Source organism: Pollicipes pollicipes, unplaced genomic scaffold, assembly GCF_011947565.3.
Source record: "Pollicipes pollicipes isolate AB1234 unplaced genomic scaffold, Ppol_2.1 Scaffold_4740;HRSCAF=5597_pilon_pilon_pilon, whole genome shotgun sequence".
Taxonomy (NCBI): domain Eukaryota; kingdom Metazoa; phylum Arthropoda; class Thecostraca; order Pollicipedomorpha; family Pollicipedidae; genus Pollicipes; species Pollicipes pollicipes.
Window position 1 is genome coordinate 2,494,026 of NW_023596545.1, and position 15,586 is coordinate 2,509,611.

General features: G+C 51.4%; 1 protein-coding gene and 1 long non-coding RNA gene across 2 annotated transcripts in view; one reads left to right on the forward strand and one right to left on the reverse strand.

Annotated features, from left to right (window-relative positions):
* The window catches only part of LOC119098753 (cytochrome c1, heme protein, mitochondrial-like), a 62,307-nt gene that overhangs the window by 43,247 nt on the left and 3,474 nt on the right, over window positions 1–15,586 (forward strand). The window lies entirely within an intron of this gene.
* On the reverse strand, window positions 1,750–3,878 carry LOC119098754 (uncharacterized). Its single transcript, XR_005094286.1, has 3 exons — window positions 3,859–3,878; window positions 2,828–3,085; window positions 1,750–2,502 (listed from the first exon to the last, which is right to left on the reverse strand). It is a non-coding gene; the product is annotated as an uncharacterized LOC119098754 (long non-coding RNA).

A 15,586-nucleotide genomic window follows, 5' to 3' on the forward strand; every position in this document is an offset into this window, starting at 1 on the left:
TGCGCCATCTGCGCGCGGACCTGCCGGCGCTGGACCAGGTGCTGGCGGAGGAGCCGGAGCCTCCCGAGCCGGAGCCGTCGTCCACCACCGAGCGGCCCGAGCAGCCGGACCGGACGGCGCAAACGGCCGACCAGCGCCTGCAGGACGTGCTGCGCGGCATGGTGACGTACGGCGAGGCCGCTGAGGGCGACGAGGGCACGCTGGAGGAGGTGCGCCAGCTGGCGGCGAGGGAGAACACGCGGCCGTCACTGCCCCGCCCCGGGAAGGACCTGTTGGAGCTCATCGAGGACAAGTCCATCTCGAAAACGCGCCGCAGGAGGGACGCGGCGAGGACGGACATGAAGCAGCTGACGGACTTCATGTCACAGGAAAACTACTCGCAAGAGCTGATTAACAGCTTCCAGACGGGCGGCGTCAAGCGACACAACTCGATCAAGAAAGAGCTACGCGAGCCTATCGACATTGATATGCACGGCATAGCGGTCATGGCGGCGTCGCTGCGGAAGCGCAGCGCGCCAGTCCAGGCTACCACAGCTGACCGGCTGGACGTGACCGCCACCGATGTGGACAACTTGGGGGTCGACACCATCGGGCGTGCTGTTCGCAACCCGAGCGGCGATTCCAGCGCCACCTACGACATCATCACGGCACCGGGCGCTGCCACATATGCCATTCCCTCAGGGTCCGGTGCTGCCACCTATGGCACGGGCTCTGCGCGAGCGCGGCGGCGGCGCAGCGCGCCTGGCACGCGACGCGTGCTGGACAAGATCCGGATCGCGCCTGACCTGCCCGACATGATGACCCTGGACCCGGAGGACGTGCTAGAGAGCGAGGAGAGTCCACTACTGCCGGTGCGCGTGATCTCCGGCGCCGAGCGCGACCCGTTCGAGGTGACTGAGCGCGGCGCGCTTGTGTTCGAGGAGAGCGAGCGGCGCCCCACCTGGAGCCCCTGGGGCCTCTGGGGGCCCTGTTCAGTCACCTGCGGCCCCGGGCAGAAGGCGCGCTACCGACACTGCGTGCAGGGGCCGCGCTGTGAGCCTGGCGAGCGAGAGTCAGACTTCAAGCCCTGCCTGAGGAGGTCCTGCACGCTCCCCGTACCCGCGGGGCTCCTGGACGCCTTTTGATGGCGTGTGTGGGGAGAACGCCCCCAAATGCATTTTCACATCACGCCAGCTTGAATGAATTGCTGCTGCAGCTGTGGTTACCCTGGGAGACGACTGAGAACGTTCCAGTCGCCACAGCCGGTGAGGAGAGTACCTCCCCCGTCCACCAACGCAGCATCCCGCAGCCAAATGTAATTGTTCATGAATGTGATGGTCTTTCGGTGCGCATCCCAAGTGCCGCACAGGGCATGAATGGGGCAAGCAGGCTTATGGCTGAGTAACTTTTCTTCGGCTTTCTGCTGAGCTCTGAGCAAGATTCAAAGTAGAAAACCAGAAACGAAATCAGGTCGTTTTCTCATGACGAATGCTGGTACAAATCAACCGCCATCACGCTTGCACACACATCAATACCACGAAACCAAACAGATTCCTTAGAAATAACCTCCGAACTGCCTGCAAAACAATCCCCATCCAATCCAACGTCTGTGTAAGTTATACCTCTTGCCACTCCTTTTCATAACAGCGCTGTATAGCCGGTGGCACGAGCTGCCCATCAGCCATTGCGCCCAACGCCCGATCGCATCACCAGCCTGAAAACGTCCCAGAACGCCCTCTCTCAGATTGACGGATGGCGAAGACAACCGCAGAACTTCTGTGCTGGTTTATTCAAAAAGTGGGGTACAAAATATGACCTGTTCCGTCGCCACCCACCGCTCCGCCAATAGACGCGTGTCGAAATGCAAACAGCACAGAGTATTTTGAAGGGCGACGGCGCGCGCCGGTGGCGCCGCCGCTGCCGGTTTCCTGTCTGGCTGGCCTTGACTGCCTCTGCCCACGTGACGCTCCCACCAGGCCTCGCGGGAGCGGAGCCGCGCGGCCGGCCGGCCGGCGCGTCGCCCCCGCCGACGGGGGCGCCGCGAGCCGCCCGGCCGCCGGCCCGGGTCTTGCCACGGGGGACTCCAGCGCCGCGCCCCTCCGTCCGTCCTGCTGCTGCTGCCGTCCTGCCGCCGCCGCCGTCCGCATCGCACCGCCACCGCCGCTTTACGATCGGATCCGCGCCATAGTGTTCCTTCAGTCACGATTCTTCGGTTTCGTCCCGCGCCCGCTCGGACGGCGGCCTCCGCCTCACTGCCGCGGGCGCCAGTCCGCGCCGGCCCGCTCCTCCGCGCACTCCCTCACTCATTCACCGTCTGCCGATCGGGGCTGAGCCCCGCCGCAGCGCACCTTTGCACTGTAACGTTGGCGCGCGCCGGCCGGGGGCGCCGGCGCCGCCTAGTTCTGCACGGCCTCCGAGCGTGGCTCGGCGCTCGGCCAGCTGCTGGCCTCCTGGCCCCGCTCAGAGCGGCCGCCGCGCTGGTACGAGCCGTCGCCACCGCCGCCACCCCGCCGGCTGTTGTACCTGCGATCAGTCAGCACGGTCAGGCGCCGCGTTGGCTCGCGCCGCTGGCGCCTCTCACAGCCCGGCTGGCAACGGTGTGTCCCGCAGATGGACACCGCACACTGATGCAGGGACCAGCATCAATGTGCAACATCCCCCCCCCCCCCTGGAAGGATTACAGCTGCCTGACGTTCGACGGCTTGCAGGCGGCGGAACAAAATAAACCGTGAAGCACAAGCAAGCAAAGCCGAAAAAGGTAGCGGTGAAATCAGTTCATGACAAGAGCCCAAACGGTGTCCGGTAACACTGCATCCCCGCTCGAGCGCCGGGGCCGTCGGGCACTGACCCCCGGTTGTAGTTGTTGTAGTATCCCCGGTAACCGCCCCGGTTGTTGTAGTAGCCGCCACCACGGTTGTTATAGTAGCCTCCGCCGCCGCGGTTGCCGTAGTAGCCGCCGCCGCCGCCGCCGCCGCCGCCGCCGCGGTTGTTATAGTAGCCGCGCCCGTAGCCGCCGCGCCGGTACGGCCGGCGCGTGCCCTCCACGCCGAACGTCTCCAGGTTCTGCTTGCGCTCCTTCTGCCAGTCCTGGCGGCGCTGCCGGTTGCTGCCGGGCAGGGCGGCCGGTGAGCGCGGGCCGCGGCCGGACGGTGGGCGGCGCTCGGCTGGGGTTGGGTCAGCGCCCGCCCGCGGACGGGCGGCCGGGGTGTCGACAGGCGGCGCCTCCACCCGCGCCCGCGCCGCGCAGGCGGCAGCTGGCGCGGGGAGGCGCCGCTTTGGCGTGCAAGGATGTCAAACATCACGTCCAGCGGCGGGGTCACGGACCGACAGACGCGGCGGCTACAGTAAGGCGCGGGCGTGAGCGGGCACTGCCGCCCAGGCTCCTCACAGACCACACTGATCTGGTATCCCAGATAACGCTCTGTGGGTGAGCTTGTGGGCCTGTGGACGGTTTGCTCGAGTTCGTCGGCTTGTTGATAAGCTTGCGAACAGTTCGGTAAAGCGGAAAGCAAGATGACGAACATCACAACGTTTGCAACGTGGGTGGAGCAACGTTTTTTAAGTTGGCATAGACTGGAAGTAGACCCAACAATTTGGTGTGGGAAGTCCACGACAACGCAAACTCCACGTCAATCTAGGTGCGACAGTCATTTTATCTAAACGATCTTCTCTGTAATATTTATACCAAAAAAGATAGTTCCACTCAAAACAAACACTCCGCCTTGCAGTGTGACTGGCTGCGCAGGATTTGGTACCCGTTATTCTTTACGGCCGATTGCTAGGCCGCGGGGGTGTGGCTGTCGCTGTGAGAGCCGCTACGACTGGCGTCAGTCCGTAACCTTAAAAACTCGCACTCAGACATCACAGCAGCGTACTCACTCTCTGGCCTTCTCGATGGCCATCGCAGCTGATGTTGTCGAAAAACGACTTGGTTTTGTTGTAGAAGACGACCGGCTCCTCAGCCTGGTCGGGCACCTCGCCCTCCTCCGGCTCCTCCTCGGCGCCGGCCTCGCCGGCCTCGCCGTTCTCATCAGCGCCAGCCGGGGTGGCTGCGGCACCGGGCCAGACGTCAGCACGGCGTGCACCGGGCGCATGCGCAGCGTCGGCACAGCGCGCCGAAGCCTGTACAGCGGCCACCGCGGCCACTATACAGGCTCCAGATGCCACCTAACGGTAAGCCCTGAAACCACCTTTCCACAGCGTACATCGCCGCGGCAGTCGTACATCTTTAAGTTAACCGTAAACCGCGAGCCGGAGCCCCTCCACCTGAAGCCCACCCACCCGCCCACGCCGCACTTACTGATCTTCGTCTTGGCGAGCTGGGCGGCCAGCTCCTCGAACTTCTTGTTGGCCTCCTCGAAGTCGAAGTCGCCGTCGAACTTTATGGGGCGCGCGCTGACCTGGAAGGTGCCCCGGCTCTGGCCGCGGCCGCCGCGCCGTCCGCCGCGCTGCGTGCGGTACCCGCCGCCGCCTCCGCCACCGCCGCCCCGCTGGTAGCTGTGGTAGCCACCGCGCTGGCTGCGCCGGCGGGCGGCAAGGGGGCCGCGTCAGTCGTCCGCGAGGGGCGGAGCGGCGGCGACCGCGGACGAGCACACCACCGCCGCCACCAACGCTCAGACAAATGCTACGGCATCAGTTACCCAAAGTTTTGTGGGTATGGCAGTACGTGTGTGCCGAACTGCGGCGATACTATGGCTTTGGACCAGCGCCCTTGCACCCAGCCATAATCAAAACGGGCTTCACTTAGGGATCGCCACACACCGACCCTGCACGTGACACATCCTACATGACCATCTCTAAAAGCAAACTCGCCCAGATCCCGAAGTAAACCCGAAAAGATCCACACCACAACCACAGGGGCGTAGTTGTCTAGCAGTTAGTGCCTTGGTCTCCCACCTAGGGAGCTAGAGAGCGAATCTCGCTTGCTCCATGGCCCCCGAGCATTTATTTGGCCTATGCAGTCGGTGGCGCTCTATAAAAGGGTCATGACAACGTGCGTGCCACTCCCTTAGCAAACCTCACGCGCATATCACACTACGACTGGTGCGAGCGGCTGCCAGTGCCCGCGCGGGACGCCGGGCGGCGGCGGCGGCGGCGGCGCCTCTCACCCGTCGCGGTGCCGGTGCTGCCGGTCCTGCTGGGTCTGCACGCCCTGGTCGATGGTCGGGGAGCGGCGCGACGGCGTGGTCGACCGCGACGAGCCCGTCAGCAGGTCGGCTGAAGCACAGACAAGCGCGTCACGCGCCGTCACCGGCCCAGTCGACGCCGAGGTCCGCCCTTCGCGCAAACAGTGACTAGGCAGAGACGTGTGTGTAATGAATACTTTCATACATGAAACTAGCTTCCTTGTGGGGTCACTGGAGTGACTTGATGACTTGATGATCAGCTGTTTCGCAGATAGAAATTCAATATACACATCACCTGTGACATGCTTTGACCCAAGTTAGTACACCTATCCCCCAAACGCCTTACAGCATTAGCAATGACCTTGAACAAAGGCCAAGAAAGTCGATTTAACGCATGAAACAATGCACGTAAACAAGCCAGGCGCAACCAATCTCATCACGAACACAGCTGTGCACGAATAAAGCGAGCTACAGGTTCCCAATGGCTTAGGCAACAAAGGTGCAGACTTCCCACCAACGGACACCAGTGCAATAAAACCCTGATGTGTGCAGCAAACTTCATGCAACCAGACTGAAAAGTTTGGCTACCATTTAAAACAGCTCCGAACACGAGAACTAAACGAAAAGCACGACTACACTGCCGCAAACAAAAAGCACAACTACGCTGCCACGAGCGAACGGCGACGGCGGCGGCGGCGGACGGTGCTCAGTACCTGCCGGCTGGGCGGGCGCCGCATAGTCCATGATGCCGCCGCCGGAGACGAGCGCGGACTCACTGGAAGGTGCGGCGGCGGCGGACAGCGGGCCGCCGGGCGCCGCCGCCGCCGCCGGCAGCCTGCTGACGGCCCCGCCGGCGGCCGCCGCCCCGTTCAGGCCGAACCCGGCGCCGGCCGGGCCGGCGGCCGCGCCGAACGGCGGCGGCTGCGAGAGCCGGCCGCCGGCCGCCAGCGGGCCGCCCGGCGCGCCGCCCGAGCTGGTCGACGACCCCATCTGGCGGCAGCCGTGACGCCGACGGTCGGGTCAGCAGGCACGGCGGCGACGGCGAAGGGGGCGCCGACACGCCACACCCAGAGAACGGTCAGAGCTTCCCAGTTCGCCATGCTTTGACAGCTGCAGGCTGGCTTCTTAGATTCAGAGCGACCGTTTGCTCCGGCGCCACGCCATCGGCCGCCCAAGAGAAATTTGGCGCAGGGAAAACCCAATCAGAACACCATTGGCAGGTTCCGACTTCATCAGAAGCCAGGGAGCCTCACCTCAACAATTGCCGGGTCATCATAGGTCTTCTGGACTTGGACATTGCAGAGCTTGATGTCCTTGATGTCGGAGCCACGGAACACGATGAAGTCATAGATCTCATCTCTCTCAGCTACAGGTCGTTCAGTCGGCCGATCTTCGGTACCGAATGAACGGACTGGAAACAGGCGCACTGGTGTAAGCGCGACAAAGCAATCCAGACAAGAAACCCACAGTCTACTAGCCTACCTGGGTGTTAATGCAAAGCGGTCAAATGCTTTAAGGTGCTTCAGCACGCAACCCGATTTGCATGTGTGAAGCTATAACATGTTTCAGCACTACAGTCATCAGGATGTGTTGCTTACTCATGACCAATTAATTGTTGACAAGCTGTGATGCATAAAGTTTAATTTAACATCTATGCACACAATGTGACGCTCAGACCATTGTTCATCACATATCTACATCTAATGATTTAGGTACTGTCATGTCCGAAAAATTTGGGCGCGAATAATGTGGCTGTGCCGTTGATGATGTAAGTTTACTTGTCTTGTTTTCTTCTGGATCAAATAATTACATAATGTATGGCTAATTTTCTGGGTAACCTAATCTTACTTGAACAGCACCAGCCTGATTCAAATTATCGTGGCCATCTTTGAGGAGTGATATTGACATTACAATGCTGTCTATCTGTGTCCGTCTAGCTGTGTCCGCCTATCTGTGTCCGCCTATCTGTGTCCGCCTATGTGTCCGCCTATATGTGTCTGTCTATCTGTGTCCGTCTATCCTTGTCTGTGTCTGTGTCTGCCTCATCTATATGTGTCCTTCTATCCGCGTCCATCTATCCGTGTCTGTCTATCCGTGTCTGTCTATCCGTGTCCGTCCATCCGTGTCCGTCCATCCGTGTCCGTCCATCTGTGTCCGTCCATCTGTGTCCGTCCATCGTCCATCTGTGTCCGTCCATCTGTGTCCGTTTATCTGTGTCCGTTTATCTGTGTCCACCTATATGTGTCCACCTATATGTGTCCACCTATCTGTGTCCACCTGTCTGTGTCCACCTGTCTGTGTCCACCTGTCTGTGTCCACCTGTCTGTGTCCACCTGTCTGTGTCCACCTGTCTGTGTCCACCTGTCTGTGTCCGTCTATCTGTGTCCATCTATCTGCGTCCATCTATCTGTGTCCGTCTATCTGTGTCCATCTATCTGCATCTATCTGTGTCTGTCAGCCTGTGTCTGTCAGTCTGTGTCTGCATGTCTGCATGTCTATGTGTCTGCATGTCCATGCCTGTGTCTGTCCATGCCTGTGTATGCCCATGTCCATGTCTTGTATGCGTCTGTCCATGTCTGTGTCTGTCTGTGTCTGTCTGTGCCTGTCTGTCTGTGCCTGTCTTACATACAAAAATGAGACTTCCTGTTATCTGAACAGGAGAGACTGATCAACAGGTCATTTGGCTTTTAACCCTGCTCATCACTATAATGAAATATGGCAAGGTTAGTCAGTTCAAAATTCAGCACTAGTTGGTAAGGTCTGAGTTTGGTGCGCACATGCTCCAGATTCAGAATGTGATGTGGGCAAAGCCAACCATGTAAGCCATGTAGGTGTTGCTAGGAATGTCATGCAGGTACCAGTCCAGTGGATAGACTGCGAGCTAGCACCACACCAGCATTACTAATGAAGATCTGCCAGCAGCCTCCAGGAAGAACACTGGTTGGGTTGTGGCAAAGGCATGTTAGGTCTGATGGACCTGTGGAAGCCTGTTCCTTTGCTAGCATCAAGTATTTGTGTTTCACATTTGATGATAGAAAACCTTTTAACTGCAATAACATTATCACCACCATCATGCACACTGTTATATTAACACTTATTATGCTAGAATGATAAAAGCCAATCTGTCTGAATGTTGTACTTTTCAACATAGACAACATAGACCTTGTGTACAATAGGCAATCTCAATGGGACTTCAAGGTCTCCAATTGCCAACTAATCTGCCAGAAGTCTACCCCCTGTTGACCCATTCATCTGACAGAAGTATATCCCCATTGACCCATTCAATGCTGCAGGCATCTGCCAATCCATCAAGGGTTGGCAACCAGCCCATAAGGCATTTAGGGCAGCACACTTCTGTGGTTGGAGCAGTGGCCAGTCACTTGATGTCTGGGAGACTCAAAAATTTTCCTGACAATCGTATTTGCACTTACTGATCACGAATAACCCTTACAGCTGCTACAGCCAAGTCAGATTGAATTTACTATCCAACATTTTGCAATATGGACAAAATTACAGTTTCAGCCATCACCACACTGATGCCAATCACATTGGTGTGCAGCTTTAGGCCTGTTTACCAATTCAGAACACACAGTGGAACCTGGCAGAAGCAAAATGCTTCATCCTTGTGCAAGATTTATGTCAGAGCTTTTCAAATTTATTAGTGTATCTCTCCATAGGGGGAGATATTTACCAGCCCTAAATATGGAAAGCTGGGATAATGAAAGCAATGAACACCCCACAGCACATTTAACACAAATGCAGCACACTTGGCTTTTGAGCTGTTTATTATGAATGACCACTACTTCAGTGTTGGAAAACTTGATTTTCCTGGTACAATGTATACCAGGAGATTTTACACTCCAGGACTGTGACTAGGTAAAATGGAATATTTTGTACTCCATCATGATGCAATAAAAAGTTTTTGGAAAAACTCATTGTATTTCCCTGTTTCAGGGACAACATTAAACCAGAAGGTGTAACAGCTTGAGGACTCGCTGCTTACCGGGAAAATGAAAAACGAGTGGCAGAATCACCAATCACCATCAGAACCAGTCTGTAGATAAGCACAGCTCTCACTTCCTATGCCCTATGCAGACCAACTCAAACTTGAACATGACTTAACCTACCACTGACGACGAAACCGCATTAATTGCCAGGATACAATGAACAGTGAAAGAAAACACAAGAACCTGCTACAGACGGCCGGCTGCTCACGCGCCACCACTGTGTCATGGCAATGAAAATTAGTGAATCACTCGCAATTCAGCGTCAGAAACGTCTGGACTATTCAGCGACTTGCACCTGCCTCCCAGCTCAGGTTGGATGTTGAACATAGCAAAACTCTCCAACTGATCTTAATGATTCGCCTCCTCGTGACTGATTTGTCATGAGCATAAATATTCTGCTCACGCTTATTGCCTTGAAACAGCTGTGTTAACATTGGAGGGAAGCTATGTAGAGATGGGCATTCCGATTATGACGAACGGCTTATTAGTACTCATTCCGGAACTGCCATGTGATTGGAATTTTTCGCCACTCCCTGGTATTCAGAGTACAAAAATGTTATGGCAGCTGGAGATTTAAGCCAAGTTAAATTTGTCACTTAAGGATGTGAACTTAAAAACCCGGTAAGTCAGGCTTACAAAAATACCCATTAGTTGAAAAATGTTCATGTAAATAGCTAAAAAACTGTTAGGAGACAGCCATCTCACTCAGACAAAACACCAGGACACCAGAGTAACATGAGCCCATAACTTTGGCCCTGCAAATTAAGGAGAAGGGTATATAGACAAAAAAATCAATGAATTGCAACATAAATTATCACCTTTTGCAATGATATGGGTTAAAGCACATCAAATTCAACAAGTACATTGTATTATCCGCCGGAGTCAGCGGAGTGACTGACTCCGATCCTCTTGGTGCCGGCCCGGCTGGGTCTGTCAGGCATTGTGCTTGTGCTGGCTCGGTTAATCGGTCGAAAAGTGCTGCCTGTTTTCTACGATTCGGCTGGGGTTGTGCGACCTGGTGTGTTATCCAGGAGGTGGAGGGCATGAATGTTTGGCCATTTTAAAACCAGTTAGCTGGTAGAGGTGCATAGCGTGACCATGGTGGAGCATGAGTAGTGTGAGCATGGTGGATCACAGGTAGGTGGCAGTGTTCATTTGCATTTTTAGTACCATTTTTCTCTGGCTGTGTATACCAGCCAATATCCATGTTGGATGGCCTATAAGCCAGGTGTGTAGCCACCCTCCATGTTGGAGGGTGTATATGCCTGGTGTGCAACCATCTGCCTTTTTGGAGGGTGCATATGCACAGCCTGTCATAAATTGCAAACCCACACATATACAACTGTGTTTCATAGTACAGAGCCTGAGACAATTCTTTCAGTGTGCCATGTTTAATACTAATGGTCTCATTTCACTGTGCTTTTACATGAAGTGCTACATATGAAAAGTGGCACTTTTGCTGAGTTCCACTCATTGTACTGTTATCTCTCAAAGATAAACTTAATAAAATTGTAATAACCCATGGCACTCAGTATTTTATACTCCACTTGTACTTAAACTTTACTCCATTGCATTTGTACTCTGCTACCAGGAAACTTTTTATAATTCATTCAAACACTGCACTACTTCATATAGTATATATATATATAATATATATATATCTATGTCTGGTGTGTGTGTTTGTATAGCATGTGTGTGTGTTAGTTTGCTTGATCTCTGCCTCAGCTGAACACCTGTGCCCCAATGCAGCAGTCTGCAAGAAATGCCAGACCAGCTAACTTGACATTTGAGGCAGGTCTGATCCTGTCCCAATTCTGTCAGCCTCTTCTCTGCATGGAGAAGGGTCTGCTATTTCATAACCAGGGGCAGGGGTTTCATCTAATTTGCACTTATTAATTGGTTACCACTAAATACTGTGCACAAACACCAGATGTGACAAAAAGAGGACTTGAAGCATTCACATTCCACTTATGTATGGTGCAGATGGCATTCAATCTTGTGTGCAATGGTGCTCCAACTAAGCTGCTACCAGACCAACCTAACTTTCATTGAGTCCATGACAACAGCAAAGGCAAAACAACAGCAAAAGGCAACTTTTCTACAGGCTACACAAGTTCCAAAAAACAACACCAGACATTTGGCACAATCCAGACATGTCTGGTCTGTACCACACACACCAACACACCAAACTTTAACCAAGAGGCGATTCTTTATGTTCTGGCAACCGTTGGAAATGCTTTGTACCAGCATCGTCCCACAATTCAAATGGCATCCAACCCGCACTTAAATTAAACATTTAGCACCAATTAAAGTGGAGAAGCCGTGAACGCACGATAGAAAACTAAAACACGACTCACCTTGCGCTAGGGTGACCGTACCCTGGACGGTGTCAATTGTGTACAGAATACCCTCATACCGGATCTGGGAGCTGGAAATGAGACTGATCCTGTTCCCCAGGTACGGAAAATCCGACATTTTGAGACCCCTAATTCAGAACAATCTAATGATGCGCACTGTCCGAAAAAACCTATGATGACAGGACAATAGACTAAATATCCGCGACGAAAACCGGCCCTCCACGCCACACGACACGCCATAACGCAACCAATAAAGTGACGAGGTCATGCAAACCGATAACAACATCGATTTCGATCGATATTTCAGTGAAGTTATAAATCATTTTGACCTATGGGACAAATTGTTTAAAACAATGATTGTATACGTAATAACATAACAGACTCTCATAGCTTTTTCACAAACTCTTTATATCGCAAAACATATTCGAAAAGAAGAAGATCTTTACTACATATTTTGATTAAATTAGCTTTGCATTGGATTCCAATTTTCATTATTTTGATCTTCTTTCAGATGATATAGATAACATAAACCAGGGTGATTTACATGCATTGTCATTTGTCGATTGGATATCAGAATTTTCCCCCTCTATCCGGCGAGAGCGAAGTGGTGGGGATCTTTGCGCAGGAGGCGGGTGAAGGAGGTACTGCATCCCGTGGGTTGCTAGCAGTTATTTTTGCTACATCTGGGCCTGCGGGCGGCAGCTGGACAGTATGGCATCTTCCGTGAGGCTTATGGCCAAATCCAAGCTGCTTGGACTGACCCAAACTGGGCTCGTTAAGCAGGTATGTTGGTAGTTTGTTCTGCGCCAAAGTTATGGCAAATCTGTTTATCTGCAGTTTGTTATATAATGTGTTGATATGGCCGGTACGAACGAAATGGCACACCGACCAGATCTTGGCATTAACCCGTCAGAAATGTTAAACCCTCCCAGAGCCTATTTTTCATGTTGTTTGTCAACTTATGTCTGCATCTGCTGTCTGTATCATCATCTTATTTTATGTCAGGAATGTCATTGTGTTTTGCAACCAGTTGTGGCCATAACACCGTTATTTATCACATTGCCAAAACATGCCATGGATGCATAAATGCATGGTATTTGAATAAGTGATGTTCTTTTGCACAATTGCAATATCACCCTTATTTCACCTTGCCTGTTCAGGCTAGTTTTGTTACATAACCCCCAGTCTTTAAAACTTGGAAGAGCAGTCGATGTTTGTCAGTTTGCAAAACATGGCAGACTTCCATGAGATCTATTGGCAGGGTTGGAGCAAGAAGTTGAATGTTAGGTAAGAGTTTGATGATTGGGTCAGTTCACATTGTTTTGGGGCAGCCCATGGTACCATTGGCTAGGTATTGACCTGAGGCAAACATTGAGTGGAGCAGGAAAAGGCACTGCTGCTTATGAAAAAGAGGTGTCAATTGATGAAGGCAAAGGTAGCCCAAGGGCTAAATGTGCTACATTTATTGTAATGTATTATAGTTTTCTATATTGCTGCAATCTTATGCTGCATGACTAGATGCTGCTGCATATAATGCACCTAGTCAGAGATCCATAAACTTAATTAAGGGACCTGAGCAAAAAAATCAAGTCAAACATTTTGTTTGCTCCTGGTTCTGCCACTTGTGCTGATCAGGTGAACTAGTCGTAAACAACTGGAGACCAATGAGTGGTGAGTTAGGAGCTGTTAGATTATTGTTGACACTGAAATACGCATGGATTTGTGCATGCTGCAAAGTTGGGTAATATTATGGTTTATTGCAAAATATTGAATAGTAAATTCAGTGTGACCTTGCCCTCTATGAGAGAAACAGATGGTGCTATCAGTTAGTAAGTGCAAATAGGATGGCCAAGAAAATCTTGGAGGCCTGCTCCCACAGCTATGATTGGAGCTATGTGAAACATCTTGTTGACCATCTTTTGCAGACTGGCAGTTAATAAGTTCCTTGAGTGGGTTTGATCCTGCCCCAATTGGAGCAGTGACCTGATGTGCTTGGGGCAGGGGCCAGTGGTCTGGTGATGGTGGCAGGTGTGGGGTACTATCCATGAGTTTTCAAATAATCTAGTTTTCATCTACTTTTTCTTATTATCCCCATCAGTGTTCAATATTGGGCAGAATCACACTTTTTAACATTTAATTTTTGCTTTACTTTTGTGTGTTCCCAAATAATTTGCAGCAGGTGTAAATTGCATTGAGCCTTCCGCAATGTGAATTAGCTCATTGCTTTGGAGCTGCAGTGCTGACTACTGGTCTAGTTGGCATGCATTTTTGGGGCTGGTTCCTTGTAAGTACATTCAGTCAAAACTGGGGAGAGTAAAAGTCTTGTGCCTGCATATTGACAGGGAGATGATTTAATTGATGGAATCTCTAGTGATGGAGGCTGCATGAGCAGGCAGGTGCAGGACCTGGCAGGATGATAGGGCAGAGATCAAGATAATGATGGTGCAGTACAGATGATTGTGGCATATTTGGTTAGTGGACCTTCCTTGCCTTTATAGATTGTCACCATCATATCTTTATGCATAAGTACTTTTTCAACTCTGCCTGATCTCTGGATATGGAGCTTTCACCGACAAATTTTTGTATCAATTGTTTATGAGATAAAGGAAAACAGTTAAACCCAATTTTATTTTGGTCTGATCACAAACCAATAAATAATCAGATAAAAAGTTGTTCAAAGTTATACAAGCTCTATATGGCATGCTGTGTTTTGCTCTCTTATGAAGGGGAAGTCGAAAAAAGTCACTCAAAATTACCATCAGCTATCTGAAATTGTTCCATTTACCTCTTATTTGTTATGTGTCATGTTTTATGCCCAAATCAGCAATCAACACCTGCAATTCCCCATTGGCTATACCCCCAATCCTGTGGTAAACATGATGTGCAAAACTATCTTTCATTTGTTTCCTTTTTGGACTAGAGATGTCAGAAACAACAGGCATGCCGCTTCTCATAAAATATGGCAATGGTTTCTGTCTTTGAGATTTTACAATAATTTTCCAAAGATTGTACCATGATTTGCAAGCACATGGCAGCATTGTGTCATGCCATTTAAAGACCCACTCCTCGTGCCATGTTCTGGTTGTGCTCCATCATAGTTCCCTCCCCTTCCATGTATGGCAATGTATAGTTGGCTCCCAAGCTCTCCAACATTTGCTGAAATTTGTATACCTGGATTAAAATACAAATGGCTCTGCAAGTATGAATTGTTTATCATAGACCCTGTCAAGCCAAAGTTCTGGAATCCTCCTGTACTAAACCCTCCATTTTCCTGCATGTTTGTGCATGGTACAGTATTTTTGTGCTGATTCTACCACTGGAAACATACAGCCAGGTATTGCAGGTAGTGACATGTATGCATATGGTAAGTACTGACTTGCATTGTCTCTTCTTTCCACAGCCTGTTGCAGGCCTGTCCACTGCTGCCAATGCCAGCAAGACAAAAAAGGTGGGGATGCCAGGATTTTGCTTGATTTGCATTGTCTCCTTTGGATAGAATGCTTGTTGACCTGGTTATGATGCTCAAACATCATGTGCTGATGTATAAATGATACATTGGTATTTATGTTTTATGATTTTATTTGTATGAACATTGTATGCTGATGTGTTTACAGCTGCAGCTACATTAGTATATGCTTTTATGATTGTATCATTGTGTGAACATCATATGCTGATGTGTTTGACAGCTACATTAGTATTTATGTTTTTAAGACTCTGTCAATAGTCTGGATAAGTCAAATTATCATTTTATCAGCATGCTTGACATGCACATGACCCTCAAACGTTATTCCTGAGGTCAACAGAATTGTCCAGAAAGCTTAAAGGATGTTAGACAGGCAATTGTCAGTAAAATGGGAAAAACTTTAGGGGGCCTTTCAAAAAATACGTACTTTGATTATGTGCCTTAACCCTTGCCTTGATTCCCCGTTTTTCGTGGCGCGAACTGATGGGGGAAGGGGTACGGTGCGATCCCTCCCCCCTCCTTGGTGTTTCCAAAGTAATGACCATCAAGCCAGCGGAAGACACGACGGAACAAGGAGAGAAGATTGGTCTCAAGGAGATCTCGCAATTGTACTATTTGTATGTTGTGGGTATTAATGCCCGTTATATTTGGCCA